Genomic DNA, 24,098 nt, shown 5'->3' with positions numbered 1-24,098 from the left:
TCCAGGGGGTCAAACCCACATCTCCTGAGTCTCCCACACTGCAGGTGGGTTCTTTCCCATTGTGTCAGTAAATGTGTATAGCTATTTGGGATTCTCAGTGAGTTAGAGAGCAGAAAAGGCTTCTACAGCCCACAAGTTTGAGAACCACTACTCCAGAAACCTTAACATTACACATCTGAAAGCAGAAACTAGAAAAAAAAAACTGTAGTAATAATTGAAATGAAAGAAGGATGTGAACACCGTCTCCTCCCTGCTCGCCTGAATGCTGCAGCCCAGACTGAATGCAGGTCATGACTCAAGTGGAGGCCAGGAAGAATCCTAGAAAGAGGAAGCTAGAGAAAACTGGGGTGTGTAAAGTCATCAGTCCAGAGAGTAAACCGAGTGAGAAGCCTGGACTAAGGCCAAGGTGAGGACAACTGAGGAATCCAGCAGGAAAGAAGCTGAAAGGGAGAAGCAAACAAGACAGGAGACAGTCAAACGGCTGAGAAGCCAAGGACAAAGCAATCGAGGTCAGAACATCTTTCCCACAGAGATTAGCTGAGAGTCACTTGTCACCTTTTCAAAACACAGTCTAGAGGCCCCCAGGCAGCTAAACCGTAGGGGTGGTTCCCCCGAAGGTGCCGCGGCTGGGCGGCCACACGGGGTGCATCCTGACAGCCGTTTCACCTGACGTCTCCCCAGTGTGTCTCCTGTTCCAGATGATATTGCTGCCTTCTCATTTCTGACTTCCCTTCCAAACACCTGGGCAGGGCCTTCCCAGGTGCCAGCACAGGGGGTACGGCTCATCCCCTGCCCCACGTGCTGCAGGGCAGCAGAGTCCACGGCCCCAACCACTGAGCCCACCTGCCCAGAGCCCGGGGTCTGCAACCAGAGAGGCCCCCATGATGAGCGGCCCACATACCACAGCCAGAGGGCAGTGCCCGCTCGCACCAGAGGCAGCCCGTGCACAGCAGTGCGGACGCAGTGCGGTCAGGAATAGGAGGAGGGCGGGTTAGGAGAGGGTCTGAGCGCTGGCACGGCCATTCAGAGCCAGTGCTGTTTCCAAGAACACAACTGTCAAGCAAGCCACAAAAGTGGGCAGCTACCTGAACAGTCAGTACTGCCACTTGAGATTAGCTTCAAGAGCCCCCATAATTTGCATCTTTCAGAAGCATCCACAGATGGCTTTAACAAATCAACAACAACACTGTTATACAGGAGTTTTGTCCAATCATGGTTCACTCTTGAGTTTTTAATCTGAAAACCCACACAACATACCTTCACTATGTACAAAATAACTTGGAGAAAGATAGGTTTTAATTGCCAACAATTTTCTATTATAAAAATACACATTACGTATATACACAAAAATTAAATACACAAGAAAATTCTAACTTTAGCTTCCCAGAGAACAAACATAAGGTGAGGATTAACATTCAGGCTTTTATTTGGAATGTGCACCCCCAAAGCAGTGAGAGTGAGGAAAAAGGGAAGTGCAGCGAGGTAAGAGACGACAGAGCACGGTCAGCCACTGCTGCACTGAGCTGCAAGGACTCACAGGTCACGGGGCGGCTGCACCCATCTGCCTTCCCTAACAGTCCTTCCCCAGAGGAGTGGTCGCCTTGAAGCTCAGGGGACGGTGGGGAGAGAGGAACTTCCTCCTGTTTCCCACTGGCCAGTTTTGGCCCCAAGGCGTTAATTCTGTATACCTCTGGGTTCCATCTGTAGTCTCGGGCAGGCACTCGTGATGCCGTATTGCTCTTCATCAGGTGTCATATCTCATTCGGATTTAGAAGTGGCTGGAGGAGTCAGAAAGTTAAAGTGTGTGTCTAGGTGGGCCTCTGTGCGTGCAGCTGGTGGGCAGTCCAGCCCTCCCTGGTTTGAAGACAGTTTGGCACAAGGGATCTGGGAGGCCCAAGGGCGTTCGGCCCAGTCACGGTGACTTCTGAGTGTTAATCCATCACAGGAAAATCAGACTGACTGCAGTGGGGCCAGAGCTGCTTGCCCAATTTACTGTATTTTACTGCCCATCAGAAAGAGCTTTTCTTCCATTTACATTCTTTGTGCAATTTACTAGCTGCCAATGTGACACTGATAATCTTAGATGGCTTGGGCACATGCAAAGCCTTGTTTTAGCTTCCCCATGTGATGACCGCAAAGAGCTGGACATGACTGAATGACTGAACTGAACTGAACTGAACTATCTGAACTATCTTAAACAGTCAAAGAAATATATCTTTCCATCATCATAAAATCATTTGTACAGTTTTAAAACTTCATGGAAATCAAGATTCCTCAATATTGAAAGAAATCCCAACTTTGCTTTTCGCCTCCATGGAGGGAGAGAGAGAAATGGGTAAGAGGTACAGTTCCAGAGTAACATCAGAGGAGGAGGCTCCACCATCGGAACAGCTGACCAAACATGGGCCCTGCACTGAGACACACAGCAAATATACTCCTATACTGGGATTTGGAAGGCCAAGGGGAAAAAGAAGGAAGAATTGAAAAATAAGTGAAGAAGAAAGTACTGAAGAATTAAGGAGGAAGAAAAAGGAACACCAGTTTCTGCACATGAACATAATGGACAGAGACACAAGGGTGAAGTAACCGGAAAAGGGGAGTAACCGCACCCCAGAAATCTCTGGCCTTGACCCTCCCATCTCAGACGGGGTCGAGATCCAGATTCCGGAACTCCCAATACTCTGGACAAGTTGGTTCCTGCTCTGCTTCTTCTAGGAGTCAGTCAAGTAAAGCAGCATCTCCACATAAAACGCTCAGTCTCATCTTATCTTCTTTGCAGGGATGCAGATCATAAGTCTTATTTTGTCTCTGTTATTTCTTTGACTTTTTAGGCTCATTTTTGGTTTTAACAATGACCAGAGAACATGATGTGAAGTACAGAACTGTGCTCTTCAGACTCTTTGTGAAAAGAGACAAAATACAAATTATTAATGGGAAATAAGCATAAAAATATCTTTAACTTTTCCCAACTCTTTTCTGCACAGTTTCTGCTTAATTTAGCATCCTGTTTTCAGACATATCAACAAGTACATGTTGGCACTAACATGCTTGGTGAAATGACTTGACAACAGGAGCTTTGTTAAAGTCAAGAATGACAGTTTTAGCCTACAATGATTTGAAAGCCGAGATTTGCTACTTGAAATGCATAAACCAAATGTGAGACACATAAAATATTGAGGTTTTCCTACATGAAGCTATTATCTCCGAACTTTGGCCAAGTCTGATTATTCCTTTATCTTCTTCATCTAACAGAAACCTGGGCATCTCACGACTACCTTAGTGTGAAGGGTGACTGCCTGGTGAAGAATGATACTGCCATTTACTGAGACGGTGAAGACTGGAGAGAAGCAGGTTTAGAAGGTGCAAGTAACAGCACGGCCCTGCCCACTGTGCTGGACTCGCCCACTGTTCACCCCCTTGGACTGTTGCTGGTGCGTGTGTGCTCAGCTGCTTAGTCGTGTGGACTCTTTGAGACCCTCTGGACTATAGTCCACCAGACTCCTCTGTCCCTGGAATTCTCCAGCCAAGAATACTGGAGTAGGTTGCCATTTCCTACTCCAGGGGATCTTCCTAACCCAGGGATCGAACCCATGTCTCCTGCATCTCCTGCACTGGCAGGTGGATTCTTTACCACTGAGCCATCTACTGTAGCTCACTGATCATCAAATTGATCTTTGAAGAATCAAAGATCGTCTCCACTTCTGAGCCCTTCCATTTTGCACTTGATAGTCTTTTGCCTTGAATGTTCTTCTCCAAGATATTTCAGCATGACTTTGGACTCAGAGGAGAATGGAAGGGGCAGCGGTGCAGAGGAGGTGAGGGCTCAGCGGCGGGGGCTCAGCGGTAGGGGCTGTGAGGAGCCACAGACATGGCGGGGATGGGCAGAAAGAAGACCTAAGTGGCAGAGGAGCCAATCTCCTATTTCACACTTAACAAGACTAGTCTAATGCCAATCTGGCTCTAATCAGCATGAGAAGACAAACTAATAAAGCTCAAATATGCTTGGTTTTGAGAACTGTGAAACAATGTATTTTGGTAGTTCTCTGACGGCTGCCTCCTACTCTGCATTCTCTGCAATATTTGGGAGAACGAAATGGAGGAAAGCGCAGCTTTCCAATGGAGGAGGATCCTGAGGATCTGAACTGAATTTATGCTAGACAAAAATGCCCCTCAGGACCTCAGCCCAGAAAAAAAGACACGTGTCTTTCAGAACGTGAAACCTCTGTACATCATGTAGGTTCAGAAGAGAGCAGCTCTTCCAAGGGAGGCTACCTCTTCTCCTTCATTCTTAAAGTCTAAAATATGAGCCTTCCTGCTTGCAGATGCTAGAAACCCTTTCACAGGGAGCAGGCTTTTACTTTACAGTGAATGAAGCAGGCTTAAAATATTCCTGGGAGACATAACAAGCTGAACAAAGCTTATACAGAAGATTTGACTGACGCCAGACTTTCTTTAGAAACAGATTTAACAGAGGGAGAGAAAAACGGGAAAAGAACATGATATATAAAGTGGAAAGGACTTTACATACCTCTTTCTGGAGAAGGGGTACTCACTCCAGTATTCTGGCCTAGAGAATTCCAAGGACTGTATAGTCCATGGGGTTGCAAAGAGTCACAACTGAGTGACTTTCACTTTCATTTTTCTCCTATTTCATCTCTGCATCTCTCCCTGGCATTAAGAATACATAGGGGTTACCCTCATTTAATATGTCTTAACTTATATGCAGAGTACATCATGAGAAACGCTGGACTGGAAGAAACACAAGCTGGAATCAAGATTGCCGGGAGAAATATCAATAACCTCAGATATGCAGATGACACCACCCTTATGGCAGACAGTGAAGAGGAACTAAAAAGCCTCTTGATGAAAGTGAAAGTGGAAAGTGAAAAGGTTGGCTTAAAGCTCAACATTCAGAAAATGAAGATCATGGCATCTGGTCCCATCACTTCATGGGAAATAGATGGGGAAACAGTGGAAACAGTGTCAGACTTTATTTTTCTGGGCTCCAAAATCACTGCAGATGGTGATTGCAGCCATGAAATTAAAAGACGCTTACTCCTTGGAAGGAAAGTTATGACCAACCTAGATAGCATATTCAAAAGCAGAGACATTACTTTGCCAACAAAGGTTCATCTAGTCAAGGCTATGGTTTTTCCTGTAGTCATGTATGGATGTGAGAGTTGGACTGTGAAGAAAGCTGAGCACCGAAGAATAGATGCCTTTGAACTGTGGTGTTGGAGAAGACTCTTGAGAGTTCCTTGGACTGCAAGGAGATCCAACCAGTCCATCCTAAAGGAGATCAGCCCTGGGATTTCTTTGGAAGGAATGATGCTAAAGCTGAAACTCCAGTACTTTGGCCACCTCATGCGGAGTTGACTCATTGGAAAAGACTCTGATGCTGGGAGGGATTGGGGGCAGGAGGAGAAGGGGACGACAGAGGATGAGATGGCTGGATGGCATCACCGACTTGATGGACATGAGTTTGAGTGAACTCCAGGAGTTGGTGATGGACTGGGAGGCCTGGCGTGCTGTGATTCATGGGGTCGCAAAGAGTCGGACACGACTGAGCGACTGAACTGAACTTTAAAAACATCTCATTTTCCAATCCCTCACCTCTCTTCCTGCTTTCAAAGTGTATCTCTGTTCTTCTTAGCAGAAAACCTGTCCAGAGCTGTCTGTATTCTTTCTCCACTTCCTCCTCCCTTTCCTCATAGATTGGTCAGTGAAATTCAATCTGGCTTCATCTGCCTTTATAGGACAGACCAGTGGTCTCCTTGAAGGAGGCTAACTACTGTTCTGATCTTATCTTACTCTGTCAGCAGCATTTGATATGTTATTTGATCACTCCCTTCTTCACATGAAACTGATTACACGTTGTCACCATTCTGGTCTGACTTTTCTTCTACTTTAAAGGCTACACAAGTATTACACTCCCTACCTAGTAGCCCTTCTCTGATTTTTAGCCTCTGCGATGATCACTCCCTCTGCATACAGCAGCCAGAGATATCTTTAAAATGTAAATCAGGTCATGTTACTCTCCAGTTTAAATGCTGGCACCCCACTGTGCCCAGAATAAGGCCTCTGCCTCCGAGGCCTTACAGCTCCAGGTGGGGGCCTCACCCTTGTGGGCCGATGTTGTTTTCTTTCTACACTGGCCACTCGACCTCCAGACCAGGCTCCAGGCCTCCTCCCCTTGACCCTGTCACTTCACTCAGAAAGCAACGAAGAGGCTTTCCCAGGTCACTGCACCAAAAGAAGGTACATGCACATATACACGGGGCTTCCCCGGTGGCTCAGGGGTAAAGAATCTGCCTGCAGTGGAGGAGCCGCAGGAGACTCAGGTTCAGCCCCTGGGTCGGGAAGATCCCTGGAGGAGGGCAGGGCAACCCACTCCGGTACCCTTGCCTGGAGAGTTCCATGGACAGAGGAGCCTGGCGGCTTACAGTCTGTGGGGCTGCAGAGTCGGACACGACTGAGTGACTAAGCACACATGCAGACAACCACACACATCACTCTAGTCCCTTCATAGATTTACACGAATCTGTGTTACCACTTGGTGATAAATTACCTGCTTCTTCCACCAGAACATAAGCTCTATAATAGCCAATGGCCTGTCCATTTTTACCCATCAGTACATCCAGCATTACTTACCAGCCCCTGGTCTATATTAACTTATTGAATAAATAAAGGAGGGATGGTGCTACTATTTGAATATAAAAGGTTGGTGACTCAAAGGAAAAATCTCTGGTTTAACAGCTTTGTTTAGATGAGATTGGATTTGGTTAGTCATTTCTCCTCCTGCCAGTCAAATCACGCTATCAACATCAATGGAGTGGAGAGTGCCTGTCTCACAGGCAGAGCTAAGTACCCAGATCGTCTAGTCTGGTAAGAGCTGTGATTTCTAAATTGTGAGCCATAAAGAGTCACTATAGTACTTATGCAAGACTGCACTCTCCCAGGATAAACAGGGACTGTTCCAAGAAACAGAATTAATACAAGCTCTGGTGAAGTCACTGCCTTTCTAAGCCCACTGCAGCGGGTACGGATATTCCACAGCTGCTCCTCTCGCCCTGGGGGGATACAGAGAGCGTCACAGCTTCTTCTTCAACCAGGACACCCTGCTGTCATGTGTGTGACCCACACTGTGTATCAAACACAACCACAGAAGAGATTACATGAGAGTGAGATGATGAAAATCAGAAAAGAGAACAGTGAGAGCCAGAATATATACGCATTCCCAAAGAAGGAGAACTGAGATCTTGGTAAGCAGAGAAACCTAGGGACGCAACTATAAATATTCTGCTCTGTCTCTGTGCCTGTCAAGGGACAGTTCAAAAGAAAAGCCCTGCTGGATTCCGACTCCCATATTCCCCAATGAGGTGACTTCAATGCCCTCTTGATCGAATCCATGCAAAAATGAAATTGATATCCGGTGATTTAAAAAATGAATATAGTGTTAGCCTCCCAAATGTCCCTTTATGTTCCTGTTGCCAAGGCTGGAAGAAAATAAATGCATATTATTTATTTTTATAAAGGTATCATAGTCACTTTTTTTTTTAAGTAAAATATAAAAAGCAAAAGAGAGTAATGTATCTACCATTTTAACATTGCCATTTTATTTCCTTTTACTTTTAAAAATTGTGCATATTTCCTGATATATTTCAAATATGGAAATACAATTGTTTGCAAATATGCAAAATACAATTGTTTGCATATAAAATATACAAATACAATTGTTTCTTACAATGTTCACTGAAAATATCATAAAGTTTTATGACTACCTAATGTTAATAAGGGGCTTCCCTCGTAACTCCGTTGGTAAAGAATCTGCCTGCAATGCAGCAGACATGGGTTCGATCTCTGAGTTGGGAAGATCCCCTGGAGAAGGAAATGGCAACCCACTCCAGTATTCTTACCTGGAGAATCTCATGCACAGAGGAGCCTGGTGGACTACACTTCATGGGGTCGAAAGAGTTGGTTGGACACGACTTAGCGACTAAACCACCACCAGTGTTCATAAGCAGAAAGTAAAGGAGCTTCCTAATGGCCCAGCATCATTAGTGGCTAGATAGCACTTCCCTGGTGTCTCAGATGGTAAAGAATTTGCCTGCAATGCAAGAGACCTACATTTGATCCCTGGGTTGGGAAGATCCCCTGGAGAAAGAAATGGCTACCCACTCCAGGATTCTTGCCTGGTGAATTCCATTGACAGAGGAGCCTGGCGGGCTACAGTCCCTGGAGTGGCAAAGAGTCAGACATGACTAAGTGACTAACACTAACTTATGGTTAGACACTTTAAAAATTTCTTACATTTTGTTACTAATATAAGTCATTCTGTAATGAACATCCTTGGCTGTACTTTTTTTAAAATTTAATTTGAATTCTGGACCTTTTTAAATTTGAATTTAGAGCCTTTTATAAAGTCTCTTATCCCATGTGAGAATTATTTCAATTTCTTCATGGATAAGATGGGGATAATAATTGCTACCCTACAGTATTTTATTGTTGTAGGATTAAATGAGAATATATGCAAAATCTTTTGGCCCATTGTAGATGTTCTGTGCCATTCCTGAAAGAATTTATAAAAGCAAGGTGAACATTTCCCAGTTTTCTATTTCCAATTTTCTAAGTCTTTCCATAAAAATTAATCCAATGAAAACAAACTCAACATAGAAATAAAGGTATCTATGACAGCATTCCAGTGCTAGTAAGGAAAAATGTCTAACAAGCAGGAAAATATAGTTTTTATTTATCCTTTTCCCCTAAAAGTTGAAGACAGTTTTATTAAAATCCTAAACTATGTCAAATATAATCTTGCTGAAAGGTAGTCAAAGAGGGGCATTGATGCCTCTTTGCATTCAGATTTAACCACATTCCTTCACCTTTTTTGAAGACTGGGATGAGAGCTGTACTACTTTAGTTAAGCTCCATAGAAGTTTCAAGACCATTTCTTATGTTTGTTAATTACTGCTGACTATCACGGAGAAGGCAATGGCACCCCACTCCAGTACTCTTGCCTGGAAAATCCCATGGATGGAGGAGCCTGGTAGGCTGCAGTCCATGGGGTCGCTTAGAGTCGGGCACAACTGAGCGACTTCACTTTCACTTTTCACTTTCATGCACTGGAGAAGGAAATGGCAACCCACTCCGGTGTTCTTGCCTAGAGAATCCCAGGGACAGGGGAGCCTGGTGGGCTGCCGTCTATGGGGTCGCACAGAGTCGGACACGACTGAAGCGACTTAGCAGCTGGCTATCAGGGTAACACCTGGGTTACTACAGACCTGGGGATCAGCCAGGTCCTATAGACATTCAAGTTGTAACAGAACTGGAACAAATTCATCATCTCCCTTTTGTTCTTTTTGGTCATTTCCACACCATCAAGACAGTGCTTTTCAAAGCACTTTACAAATTACTAAGGAGGCATGAAAACAGCAAACTTCAGTTCTCATTTTATATTGCTTTCAGCTGGACAGCAATGACTGGGTGGCACAATCCGCAAACCATGTGAAGTGAAGGGCAGAGCACTGTGTATTCTCAGAGGCCTGAATTCTCCTTTGATCCTAAAACTAGGTGATCATCTACGAGACACAAAACTGAGAATTTAGATATTCAAGAAGCTTATGACTTTGTAACCTGTCAAAGAACAAAAACAAAAAACAAATGACAAAAACAAAAAGTGCTCCTGGAAATACTAGCATTTAAGTCTCATCAGTTACATCTTGGGGTTGAATACCTTACTGAGGATAGCTTTGAAAGGGGGAACACCTGGAAACTCTTTACTCCTGACAATCTTTCTAAGATAATTAAGACTTTCAGATACCCTGGTTAACATTGTTCAAATATGCTAAAAACTTACTCTAAAAAGGAAAAGAACATGCTATAGACAAAAAAAGGCTTTTCAGATCAGATCAGATCAGTTGCTCAGTTGTGTCCGACTCTTTGCGACCCCATGAATCACAGCACGCCAGGCCTCCCTGTCCATCACCAACTCCCGGAGTTCACTCAGACTCACTTCCATCGAGTCAGTGATGCCATCCAGCCATCTCATCCTCTGTCGTCCCCTTCTCCTCCTGCCCCCAATCCCTCCCAGCATCAGAGGCTTTTCCAATGAGTCAACTCTTCGCATGAGGTGGCCAAAGTACTGGAGTTTCAGCTTTAGCATCGTTCCTTCCAAAGAAATCCTAGGGCTGATGTCCTTCAGAATGGACTGGTTGGATCTCCTTGCAGTCCATGGGTCTCTCAAGAGTCTTCTCCAACATCACAGTTCAAAAGCATCAATTCTTCGGTGCTCAGCCTTCTTCACAGTCCAACTCTCACATCCATACATGACCACAGGAAGAAGCATAGCCTTGACTAGATGAACCTTTGTTGGCGAAGTACTGTCTCTGCTTTTGAATATGCTATCTAGGTTGGTCACAACTTTCCTTCCAAGGAGTAAGCGTCTTTTAATTTCATGGCTGCAATCACCTTCTGCAGTGATTTTGGAGCCCAGAAAAATAAAGTCTGACACTGTTTCCCCATCTATTTCCCATGAAGTGATGGGACCCGATGCCATGATCTTCGTTTTCTGAATGTTGAGCTTTAAGCCAACTTTTTCACTCTCCACTTTTACTTTCATCAAGAGGCTTTTTAGTTCCTCTTCACTTTCTACCATAAGGGTGGTGTCATCTGCATATCTGAGGTTATTGAGATTTCTCCCGGCAATCTTGATTCTAGCTTGTGTTTCTTCCAGTCCAGCATTTCTCATGATGTACTCTGCATAGAAGTTAAATAAGCAGGGTGACAATATACAGCCTTGACGTACTCCTTTCCCTATTTGGAACCAGTCTGTTGTTCCATGTCCAGTTCTAACTGTTGCTTCCTGACCTGCATACCAATTTTTCAAGAGGCAGATCAGGTGGTCTGGTATTCCCATCTCTTTCAGAATTTTCCACAGTTTATTGTGATCCACACAGTCAAAGGCTTTGGCATAGTCAATAAAGCAGAAATAGATGCTTTTCTGGAACTCTGTTGCTTTTTCCATGATGCAGCAGATGTTGGCAATTTGATCTCTGGTTCCTCTGTCTTTTTGAAATCCAGCTTGAACATCAGGAAGTTCACGGTTCACATATTGCTGAAGCCTGCCATGGAGAATTTTGAGCATTACTTTACTAGCATGTGAGATGAGTGCAATTGTGTGGTATTTGAGCATTCTTTGGCATTGCCTTTCTTTGGGATTGGAATGAAAACTGACCTTTTCCAGTCCTGTGGCCACTGCTGAGTTTTCCAAATTTGCTGGCATATTGAGTGCAGCACTTTCACAGCATCCTCTTTCAGGATTTGGAATAGCTCAACTGGAATTCCATCACCTCCACTAGCTTTGTTCGTAGTGATGCTTTCTAAGGCCCACTTGACTTCACATTCTAGGATGTCTGGCTCTAGGTGAGTGATCATACCATCGTGATTATCTGGGTCGTGAAGATCTTTTTTGTACAGTTCTTCTGTGTATTCTTGCCATCTGTTCTTAATATCTTCTGCTTCTGTTAGGTCCATACCATTTCTGTCCTTTATCGAGCCCACCTTTGCATGAAGTGTTCCTTTGGTATCTCTGATTTTCTTGAAGAGATCCCTAGTCTTTCCCATTCTGTTGTTTTCCTCTATTTCTTTGCATTGATCACTGAAGAAGGCTTTCTTATCTCTTCTTACTATTCTTTGGAACTCTGCATTGAGATGTTTATATCTTTCCTTTTCTCCTTTGCCTTTTGCTTCTCTTCTTTTCACAACTATTTGTAAGGCCTCCCCAGACAGCTTTTTGCATTTTGCTTTTTTGCATTTCTTTTCCATGGGGATGGTCTTGATCCCTGTCTCCTGTAAAATGTCACGAACCTCATTCCATAGTTCATCAGGCACTCTATCTATCAGATCTAGGCCCTTAAATCTATGATCCTAAAAGTAACATAATAAAGCTCTAGGGCTAGAGTAAGAATGAGATACTACAAATCTTAATGATTTAAGGTTCGAAGAAAAATTCCCGGTTGATTTTTCTCCATGGCAGTATTCTCTCTCATTGTATAAAGCCAGATTTGCCTTCTTTGGTGAGGAATCATCTTAACATCTTAACCCAGAGCTTCATTTTTCTGAAGAGATCAGATGCTTCTAGAAATCAAAAAGGGAAGCATATTGGCTCAATCCTTCTTAAAGTCTATTTCTATGCAGTGATGGGTACATACTCTATGCACTATCAGCGTGCTCTTAAGTCTCTTCTGGACTGAATGGCTCAGATATAAAGCTCCACGTTGACTAACTGGGCTGATGTGCATACATTCCATGCTAACGCTCCAGCACCGCTCCCGCTTGATAACAGTCCCCAGGACTGTCAGGGTTCGAAGAATGCAGTGGAAAGCGCCTGTGATCCAGCACTGGGGGGTCCTGTCCTTCTCTGCATATCTGATCGTATTCATGCCCACGATGTGTCGATGTGCTCCACAGCTGTCTGCAGCCACCATGCCCTCACCTCCCCTGTCTCGGGTGGTCAGCACCAGGGGGTGGCTGTGTGCACCACTGCTCTGTCCTCATAGAAGGGGCCACGCTCCATGGTGACAGCCGCCCTTGAATCCAGAAGCCAATGTAGGAAGAGCAGGTGACAGAGAAACAGCTCTGAGACAGACCTGGATTTACACTGAATATTTACCCTAGAGAAATTCTTTCAAGCTAAAAGAGACTCAAACTGGAAAAAAACAAAACCAAAAAAAAACCTAAGATATCTTTGACTAAAACTGTTAAGCACTTTCCCCCCAGATACCCAGTTGGTATCAGATTCAGGAAGAATTTTAACTGTCATAGAAAACAAAGGATACTTAAATTTCTTCTTTTATGCACATATAAATATTGTAGGTAAATCATGACATTCATCCATATTCCCCTTCAAAAAATATGTCAAAATTTAAAAGATGAGGATAGCAAACTTGGATTCACTTTGACTTATCAATAAAAGAAGTCATTCGCAGCCTACACTACTTCATTATTTTTGTCACACCTTGAAACTGATCATGACACCCAAATATGTACTGATGCTATCATGGAAAAATAGTTCTAAACTATCCGGATCTCAAAATTTCAAAGAAACATCCTTCCAGTGTCAGGCTGGCATTCTATGGGGCAAAAAGCATTGTAGATATAACTATCCATTTGATACATTTTTCAGATCTCTCGGATAGAGACCAAGAATGAGTAGCTTTAACTGAATGGACCCTGTGATACTGATGCTTAGAATGGAGAGCAAACTGGAATTCCATATACACGGGCACCAGTGGGCCATCGGTGCAGCCTGTGTACCCGTGAGACGGAAAGACAAAGGGAGCCATATACGTGGGCACCGGTGGGCCGTCGGTGCGGCCTGTGTACCCGTGAGACGGAAAGACAAAGGGAGCCATATACGTGGGCACCGGTGGGCCGTCAGTGCGGCCTGTGTACCCGTGAGACGGAAAGACAAAGGGAGCCATATACGTGGGCACCGGTGGGCCGTCGGTGCGGCCTGTGTACCCATAAGACAGAGAGACAAACGGAGCCATATACATGGGCACCAGTGGGACCACTGGCATCCTGTCTATCCAGGAGACAGAAACACAAAGGAAGCCACACCGGCATCGCTGACCATCACACACTCCATTACTCATCTTTCATTTGGTAGTGGATGCTGTATACTGAGACTCACTAACCTAAGGTTTCACAGCATTTAGAAAAGAAATATGTTGCTTGCTTTCTCTGTACATAGAAAACTCCTGTTTCACAGAGTGACTTGAACTGCACTCAGCTTCTCTGTGTCTATGTGTCAGTCAACAAAGGTTTTTTCATCCTTAATCAGATTAGCAAAGAGCAATATCTAGTTTCAGTACCAGATCGGGGCCACGATCATTCCTTCCTTTTTTTTAGTCTTTTTTCTCTTTCAGGACCTAGCTGGTATCAAACAGAAAGGGCTCAGATTTAGGACTCCATGCTACTGAGTCCTTTGGTTTCCAGGGAAAATTCCCATGAAGCATTTTTGCATTAACATATAAAAGGGGTTACTATAGACTGCTGATTAATCAAGTGTGGCTCCCATTTTTATTCTTTGTTGTTAAAATTGCTGAACTGGCATATGGTAATCTGAGAACACTTTCTTTAAAAAAAAACTGTTGCAAGCTAATTCAATACTGAAAATTATTTGGATTTCTTCTAATCAACATCTTTTGCACACAGTCATTCATTTCCTCTCTCTCAACAGATTAACAGTCTGGAGTTCCAGGACTTGATCTCCTCTTAGCCTTTTTTCTCTTCTCTTCTTACACTGTCTGGATAGATGCAGCTTTGACCATTATTCAACTTCTACCACAAATAAATATAAAAATAAAAACTTACTAGACTGTTTTTCGTGGTTAGCACTAAGCTTACAGCCCTTCTCCTCCTCAGTACGTCAGGGGTCCTGAGTGTGCCTGCAGGATCATCTGTCTCTCCTCACTCTCTCTCCTTTCCCATCCGCTCCCCAGCTCTCACCTCCAGGAGCTCCTCTCAGCCTCAGCTTTCCCAGCCCTCACTCCCCGAGCTCCTCTCAGCCTCGCCTTTCCCTGCTGTGGCCCATCTGCTCCCCAGCTCTCACTCCCTGAGCTCACTAAGTCAGGAAATCCTGAGTGTGCCTGCAGGCTCATCCCGTCTCTCCTCTCCCGGTGTGGCCCATCCGTTCCACTCCCCAGTCCTCCCTCCCGGAGCTCCTTCAGCCTCTCTGAACCTCTCCTCTGGTTACCAGGCCTTCCCCACTCAGGTCTCTGAGAAGCTCTGTCTCTTTCTTCTGCTAGGGAACAGTGACATAAGCTCTCCCTCTAAGATTTCCTCTAGTTCAGGCTAGTCATCTCCTGCTGCTGCTCCATAGACTCCATATACAGGGTGAAGATCATTTCAGATCCAACCACTCGCCACTTATAAAAGCACTGGAGGGTTCAGCGTGCTAACCTGAGCAGCTGGTGTCGGCGCACAGTCTGTTTCTTTCTGATAACAGCACGCAGACCAGCACCTGTATATTCAGCATCTTCCCCTCTCTGTCTCTTTCTTTCTTCCTACTCCCCTGGTGCTTCCCTGGTGGCTCAGAGAGTAAAGAATCTGCCTTCAATGCAGGAGACCTGGGTTCAACCTCTGGGTCGGGAAGATTCCCAGAAGAAGGGAATGGCTATTCACTGCAGTATTCTCACTTAAAAAAAGTCAACAGACAGAGAAGCCAGGTGGGCTACAGTCCATGGGGTCGCAAAGAGTCAGACACGACTGAGTGACGAACACTTGCACTCTATACCTCCAGCTCTTGGGGTAAATTATGCCAGTTGTTCTGTGAGCTGCAGCATTAGTACATGTACTCCCCTTGCACCAGCTTGCCTCCGAATTATGGTGCTATTTTTTAAAAGGCAACAAAGTGCCTGTGAAAGATCAATATAATGAGAAGATAAATAAGTGAGCTGAATTGTGATGGATTCCAGCAGCATTTCTATCCAAAAAAAATAAATCAAATTAGAATGAGTAAGTTGCTCTAAGAACACCCAGACTTCCAAGTGGATCTCTGAACGGCAGAGCATACAAATCAGGCCAAGATTAACATTCTACCCTGTTATCTCTCTTGTCTTGTAGACGTGTACTTGTTACAAACTCAATAGAAATATCCCTGTTCCTATTCCAGGGAACCTAGTTTAATAGTCCCTATGAAAATCAACAGGTTCCAACAGAGAATGCTTGACGTTTCAGTTCACTTGACACAGCTTGTTATCTGCAAGCTACTTTCCTTAATGTGTTCTGAGACCTCAGTTGGGCCCAAAAGGTCTATTTGAGCTAGTGATTTATTATTATCCTCTCTATCACTGACCAAGGGCGACCTTGACTGCACTTCTAGAGCCTACGATGAGTGGTTCAAAGTAGCTACGTTTAAAGTATTAGTAATGTTAGTAGCTGCGTATCTTTAACCCAGACTAACCCAGCCATCTTTCTTACGCATGTCACAGAAGTTGGAGAGCACGTGCCTGTGATCAGTTTTCCATGTTCCCAAAGGTTAGACGGAAAGAGATAAGAGCAGGTAAGCTTCAGTTTACCGAGTGGAGTCAAAAGCATTACTTCCATTTCAGAACTGAAGAAGCTGAAAACTCCTCTAGGAGATGCCCTAGAGGTCCAGCTGCCGAGAGTTTGAGGTAGGCCTCGTACTTTCTGCAATTCAATCTAGAGCAGCCTTTCAGAGTCTGCTGCCGCAGCACAGTTACATGCTCCAAGATCTAACTTATAAGGATATCAGGAAAAATGAATACAAGGTAAAAACTAACTCACAGAATGATTAGCAAGTCACAATGTGTAGCTCTTCAACCAACCGAGAAGAGATTAAAAGCCTCTTTTAGCCTTTGGGCATTTAAGGAAAATTTTGTAAAAGTTAGAAACATTTACCACGTGAATGTTAAATTATTCAAGAGAAGCCTTTCCAGTGATCTATAGGTAGCTTTATATCATAATAACTAAAATATGACAACATTTAGACCCAGAACACTTTCCTCACTATGGATCAAGAGACAGTGCTCCAATGTCAAGAATCAGAATAGAACAGGAGGGTTGAAACTGCTCGAATCTAGGAATCATGGGCCTCTAAGATTCAAGTATGAGGTCATATGACCAGAAATCTTTAGTATCACAATAAATTTTATTGATAATAGTAAAATAGGGGGTGAATGAATCGGGAGGTCAAGGCTGACATATATACATGATTGATACTATATAAAACAGATAAATGATGAGAACCTGCTGCACAGCTCAGGAAACTGCTCAGTGCTCTGTGGTGACGCAGATGGGGAGGAGATCGAAAAACGAAGGATGTATGTATATGTATCGTGGGCTCACTTTACTGTGCAGTATAAACTAACACAACGTGGTAAAGCAACTATACTCCAATAAAAGTTCATTTTAAAAAGATGCATATCTATTTTTGGCAGATTGATTTAAAAGGACTCCCAAAATGATATAATCTATTCATACAGCAGTATACAACATATCTGGTGGCTCACTGCTTAGTTTTCAATCAAGCTAATGAAAACATCAGAATTATACAGAATAAGATAGCACTATGCTATGCTATGCTAAGTCACTTCAGTCATGTCTGACTCTGTGTGACCCCATAGACGGCAGCCCACCAGGCTCCCCCATCCCTGGGATTCTCCAGGCAAGAACACTGGAGTGGGTTGCCATGTCCTTCTCCAATGCATGAAAGTGAAAAGTGAATGTGAAGTCGCCTAGTCCTGTCTGACTCTTAGCGACCCCGGGGACTGCAGCCTACCGGGCCCCTCCATCCATGGGATTCTCCAGGCAAGAACACTGGAGTGGGGTGCCATCACCTTCTCCAATATGCTCCCCAGGTACTGAGAAATATTTTACATAAATTATCTTTTGTTAATTGTTAGTAAAATGCCATGAACTAGATGTTCTTAAACCCATTTCACAGATGAAGAAACTAACATTAAGAGATGTACATATCTGCTGTAAAGTCATCCAGGTAGTAAGTGGCAGAAGTGATCCTGAACTCAGGCTGAACTCCACAGCCCATGATCTTACCCACAACTAAGCGGTTCCTAAGGAGAGTCAGGAGACTGAGATGGGCTCTCAGACTCATAAATTCTGAATTTACACATTGAGGCTAATCTTAGATTCCATACTGGGTATTCATGGAAGGATTTTATAGTAAACTGAATGTAGTCTTTTTCAAGGGTTGAGCCACATAGCTATAAATGTCATCAGGATTTCAGAATCCAAATATTTATCTCCAAAATTCCAGGGACACTATAAATGATTGATGATCATGATTTTCTTAAATCTCAATTAGTTCCTGAAAATGAGCCATATTGATACAGCTGAAGTGTGATTATTTACACACACCCGAAGTTTTGTACTCTTAGGAAAAGAGATGTTTATGACTTGTTCCTCTATATCCCAAAATTCTTCAAAAGTTGTGATTCCATTTAACTCACCAAAAGTCAGTCCAGCCTGAAGGTTCCATCTGCTTAATCTGTTCAAATTTTGACACTTTCTTGAATCTATTTTTTCCTTCTACGCAGTTTTAAGTTCGGCATTTTCAGAAGTCTGGTAATATCAACAAAATGTCCTGTCAGAATCCTTTAATGTCCCAAAGTTGTTCACCTGAGGATGTAGATTAGGAAAATCTTTCTCCTCTATTTCAATTTCCTCTAAATATCACATAAAATGGAGATAACAAAAGGCTCATGAGTGAAAGAAAATGGCAAGACTTGTTTCCTTTACCCTGGATTTGCTTTACAAAGTTTGCAGTTCCCCTGATATTAGTCCTTACATGCAAGGTAACGAGTTACTAATGGACAACAGAGATAGCACTGGCCGTGAATTTGTGTTTCAAAATAAAAAGTTACAAGATGAGATACTCTTCCCAGGAGGAGAGGAAGCATGCCACTTCTTGTGACTTGATGACTTCTTTGGTCCAAGGATCGCTAATACTATTTTGAAAAAAAATTCAAAATAAACCACCTATTGGAGCAGGCTGCTATTTCCTTCCCCAGGGGCTCTTCCCAACCCAGGGACTCCTGTATTGCAGGCAAATTTTGTTTACCGTTTGAGCCACCAAGGGAGCCCAAACAACCCAAATAGCCCTTCAATTCATTTGCCTTCTTGTTCACTTTCACGACCATCAAAGCTTTATCCTCATTAACAATGCACTGAGACAAATGGATATTGTTTCTGGAAGAGCTCAGGAGTTTCAGTATAGTAAAAAGTTGGTTCAACTATTAATACCATTCTCTGTTTTCTGGCACTTAACACCTCTATAATAGAGAGTCACCGCTGTTTATCACGACATTTAGAAACTGTAAGATCTTGATACACTTTCTGAATGGCCAAAGAAAAGTTAAATTGAACAAGAGCTCAATGGTAAAGTATGTTTTAAAACAAATTTTTTGTTAGGAGAATTTTCTCATACACTGAAATTTTGAAATACCAGCATGAACATTAGTACATTGTCTTAAATTTTATAACTATTGACTTCTGTCATATTTTCTTTCTCTCTCCCCATATGTGCACACACATACACACATTTTTTGGTTGAGAATTATTTGAAACTAAGTTGCAGACATTAATAATGTTGGTCAATATGTATTTTGCTGCTGCTGCTGCTGCTAAGTCACTTCAGTCATGTCCAATTTTGTGCGACCCCAGAGACGGCAGCCCACCAGGCTCCGCCGTCCCTGGGATTCTCCAGGCAAGAGTACTGGAGTGGGGTGCCATTGCCTTCTCCCAATATGTATCTTAATGTATTCTAAATCTAGAAATGAAAGTTATCTATAGATAAAGAATATGGTATTATATCCATATATTTATTGACTACACATAAGCCTTTGTCTGTGTGGATCACAACAAACTGTGCAAAGTTCTTAAAGAGAAGGGAACACCAGACCACCTTACCTGCCTCCTGAGAAACCTGTATGCAACAGTTAGGTCAAGAGGCAACAGTTAGAACCAGACATGGAATAATGAACTGGTTCAAAATTAGGGAAGGAGTACATCAAGGCTGTATATTATCACCCTGCCTATTTAACTTCTATGCAGACTACCTCCCTGGTGGCTCAGATGGTAAAAGCATCTGCCTACAATGTGGGAGACCTGGGTTTGATCCCTGAGTCTGACCCCTGGGTTGAGAAGATCCCTCTGGAGAAGGAAATGGCAACCCACTCCAGTACTCTTGCCTGGAAAATCCCATGGACAGATGAAGGAGCCTGGTAGGCTACAGTCCATGAGGTCGCAAAGAGTCGGACATGACTGACTTCACTTTCACTTTTCACTTTTTATGCAGACTACATCATGTGAAATGCCAGGTTGGATGAAGCACAAGCTGGAATCAAGATTTCTCTGGCTGGAATCAATGCCAAGAGAAATATCAGTAGCCTCAAATATGCAGATGAGACTACCCTAATGGCAGAAAGCAAAGAGAAATTAAAGAGCTTCTTGATGAGGGTGAAACAGGAGAGTGAAAAAGCTGGCTTAGAACTCAATATTCAAAAAATGAAGATCATGGCATCAGGTCCCATCACTTCATGGCAAATAGATGGGGAAACAATGGAAACAGTGACAGATTTTATTTCCTTGAGCTCCAAAATCACTGCAGACAGTGACTGCAGCTATGGAGCAAGCCATGATGCTCACTCCTTGGAAGAAAAGCTATGACAAATCTCGACACCATATTAAAAAGCAGAGATGAGACTTTGCCCACAAAGGTCCATATAGTCAAAGGTATGGTTTTTCCAATAGTCATGTCTGGATGTCAGAGTTGGACCATAAAGAAAGCTGAGTGCTGAAGAATTGATGCTTTTGAATTATAGTTCTGGAGAAGACTCTTGAGAGTCTTAGACAGTAAGGAGATTGAACTGGCCCATTCTAAAGGAAATCAACCCTGAATATTCATTGAAAGGACTGATGCTGAAGCTCCAATACTTTGGCAACCTGATGTGAAGAGCTGACTCATAGGAAAAGACCCTGATGCTGGGAAAGATTGAGGGCAGAAGAAGGGGGTGAGGGAGAATGAGATGGCTGGATGGCATCATCAGTTCAACAGATGCGAGTCTGAGCAAACTCCGAGAGATAGTGAAGGACAGGAAGCCTGGCGTGCTACAGTCCATCAGACATTATTGAGTGACCGAACAACATAAAATATATGGTCATTTAAAATATTTTTGTTATAATTACTGTTTATTTCCTGCAATAATATTTTATTAGCCAAAATACCCAACTGTCGGAATGTTACCATTTACTTTATGTTTATTATTATTATCATATCAACTCTGCTCTGTGCCTATCAACTGATGGAATATGGATTTCTTCATGAGAGCGGATGCTTTAGTCTGATTTCTGATGGATTAATTAGAGCCTTTGTCTTTTACCCAGACATATGAGTTCTTAATGGGTTGGCAATGATAATCAGGGTGTTTTATAGGGGGAATAAGTCCCTTATTTCCAATATAAACTAAATCCTTCCTAAAATATTAAGCTATGAGAAAGGAATATAATATTGCCAGAAAATGAAATTGGGGTAAACTTTCCTGAAAATCTCTTTAACAGATCCCAGGAAAGAGGATTATTGTTATCAAATAATTAACTTGTTGAAGAAATAGGAATATTTTCTTGGACTTAAAAACATTTATATATGAATCTGATCACTTATAAAATGGATGGGTTTTATGTTCATTAGCTTCTTGACTGTGAAAAAAATTTTATTCAACTTCAGATAGATTATTGAATGGAATATTTTGAAATTTACCTTAGAGGTCCCATTTTACAGATAGTATTCTGGGTGAAATTGTTTCCCTCCCCAAAATATGTTGAAGTCCTAACCCCTAGTCCTTAAAAGTGAGACTTCAGGAATTAGTTGTTGTAAATATAAGTAGTTAGTTTAAGATGAGCTCATATTGGAGTAGGGTGGGCCCCTACTCCAACAGAACTGATGTCTTTATAAGAAGGAAATTTAAACACAGACATGCAGAGAGGAAAGACGGTATAAAGACATGCAAGAAGACTGCCATGTGATGAAAACAGAGATGAGACGGGTGCAGTGACCAGTCACGGAGCACCCAGCACTGCCAACCGTCCCCAGAAGCCAAGAGCGAGGCTGGAGCCAAGTCTCCCTTCGTGCCCACAGAAGGAACCAGCCCTGCTATCCCTCTGATTCAGAATTCTAGAACTCAAAGCGGGAAAAGAATTTTAATTGTTCTAAGCCATCCAATTTATGGTAGTTTATTATATCAAACCTAAGAAATTCTCACAGATAGTTGAGAAGTGATTGATAGATAGACAGATGTAGATAATCTTTCAAATCCCTTAAAATTTAGGGCTGGTCATAAAACGAGGAGCCAGGGAATTGCCCAGTGAAGTCATACAGTGGCCCCAAGGCTGTCAGTTGACCCGCATAGCTGTCGTTTTTAGGTCAAGAATAGTTAAACAGGTGCAATTTTATGTGGCTCACTCAAATAGATTTCATAAATGATTCAAGTTTTCTGAAACCCCCTTTCCCCCTCAAGAGTAGATTTAAACTGAATTTGCTAGAATACTTCATTTCCCCTGCATCACTTGTCCTCTATAAATAGATTCTTAGGCTTTGTTCATTTCATTTAGAGAAAGAAGTTCTGTCTTCATGACCTACATAGAATTAAACACTGGAGGCAACTGCTCTTTGAGGTTTTGCCTGCTGTTCCTCTCGTTTACACATCTCTGGGCAAGGGTGATTCCAGGAGACAATGCTGGGAACTCCATCTAACTCATGGTCAAAGCTCGGGGTTTCTCCAGGGATTTCTCTCATTCCGTTTGGCACAACAGTAACTGCATCTGACAACATCTGCCTCACAGCGTCGCTCTGCAGGGCCATCTGACACTCGGTTCTCATCCACATTTTCTTCCTGCCTGTCTTCTGAGGAAGATGCTTCCACGACAGAGATGGAGAGAAGTAGACAGGCAGGGCAAATCAGAGCTTTACTTTCCCAGTGAATGAGAGTCATGAACCTACCAAATGTCTTCACTTAGCTCTTATTCCAATTCATCCAAAGATCTTTGACAGCAAATACTGTCTAAATCAACCCTTTGTCCTTGGCAATTCTGAGCATTCACAAGTCATTTCTGAATACTTATTTTCCTCGATGTTTATATAGCCAGTGCCTTTTAAAGTTTCCTCAACTATGAAAATAAAACAACCACACACAAATTTTACTGCCAATTTTTTTAACCATCAAGAAAAGATACAACCAAGTCCAAAAACATCTCTTGTGTGACCACTGCTAAAGCGTGCTAAATAATTTTCATACAAGTAGATGTTCAACATGAGTTTGAGCAAGCCCCACAAGTTGGTGATGGACAGGGAGGCCTGGCGTGCTGCAGTCCGCGGGGTTGCAAGCAGCCGGATGCGACTGAGCAACTGAACTGAACCGAACTGAGATGTTTAATAGGAAATTCTCTTTCATAAAATTTTAATAATCTAGCTCAAACACATTTTATGACCATAAGACATCGATTTAAGAGAAAATTTCAAACCTTACTGAGGAAAAGATCCCTCTGCATTCTGGAATCATTGCCTACACCAAACGGAAAATTCAGAAGAAAGAGCTTATTAGGAGCAAATGCTGTTTATACTACTCTGCTCAGTTACACCACTCTTGTTAGTTGAATGGCCTTAAAGTCTAACAGATTGTTTCAAAATGTCATTCTGCTTCTATTTGACTGAATACCTTGTGCCATTATTCTCTTATTCATTACATGAGAGCCTAAAACTTCCCTGTGCCAGACAATACAACAACAGCCGGTGATATTACGTTGCCTTTACGAAAAAAAACCCCTTGGCCTCAAAGAGGTATTATTTGATTTCAAAAGTTATGTTATGTCTCTTCTCAGCATATGTTACAGCTGGGTTTTCAGAAGTATATATATTTCACATATTTGTTCACATAAAATTTGAAAAAGAAAGAGTTCACGATAAAAGAATATACTGTCTTTTGTGGTTTTAGAAGGGGAAATTACCTGAGGACAGAAAGTATCAGTAGGGCATTACAATGACAAACCCTCTCTGAGGCACCAGGAGTATAAAATGCCGGTATTACGGACTGGTATTCGAATTTTGACCTCTCACCTTAGCACTTCGTACTTACTGGGGATGAGCCTAAGCAACCTTTGCCCCCTCAGCTCATCTACAGTAAGGGGAAAAAACCAAAAACCAGTATGATAACAAAATCCTTCCTTCTTGTTTAAATATAAACTTTTTAGATGAGCAGATTTAGTCCCAGATGAGCAGATTTAGTCCCAGATACATTAGCATTTGTCTGGTTATAGTTTACTGAAGCAAAAGCACCATCTGAAAATCAAGTTAGAAGCTGATGAATCCTTTAACAAATGCATCTATTTGTATTTCATTCAGGTGTTTCTAAATAGCAAGCTTTTCTAGTATATTAAGTGATTGGAAATTAAATATATATATATGTGTGTATATACACACACACATATACATATATATCTGAAAACATGGCAGGTATACAAAGCAAAGTTCACCTGGAAACTAAATCTTTTTCCATTCCCTA

At 42.6% G+C, this 24,098-nt stretch overlaps 1 protein-coding gene across 3 annotated transcripts in view; it reads right to left on the bottom strand.

The window, feature by feature from the left end:
• The window catches only part of CAMK4 (calcium/calmodulin dependent protein kinase IV), a 261,315-nt gene that overhangs the window by 112,074 nt on the left and 125,143 nt on the right, over positions 1 to 24,098 (bottom strand). The gene's annotated exons all lie outside the window — the stretch shown is intronic.

The sequence above is a fragment of the Bos grunniens genome, chromosome 7 (assembly GCF_055505025.1).
Source record: "Bos grunniens cultivar Pamir isolate PY7600 chromosome 7, Bosgru_T2T1.0, whole genome shotgun sequence".
NCBI classification, from domain to species: domain Eukaryota; kingdom Metazoa; phylum Chordata; class Mammalia; order Artiodactyla; family Bovidae; genus Bos; species Bos grunniens.
This window is presented reverse-complemented; position numbering and strand designations above follow the sequence as displayed.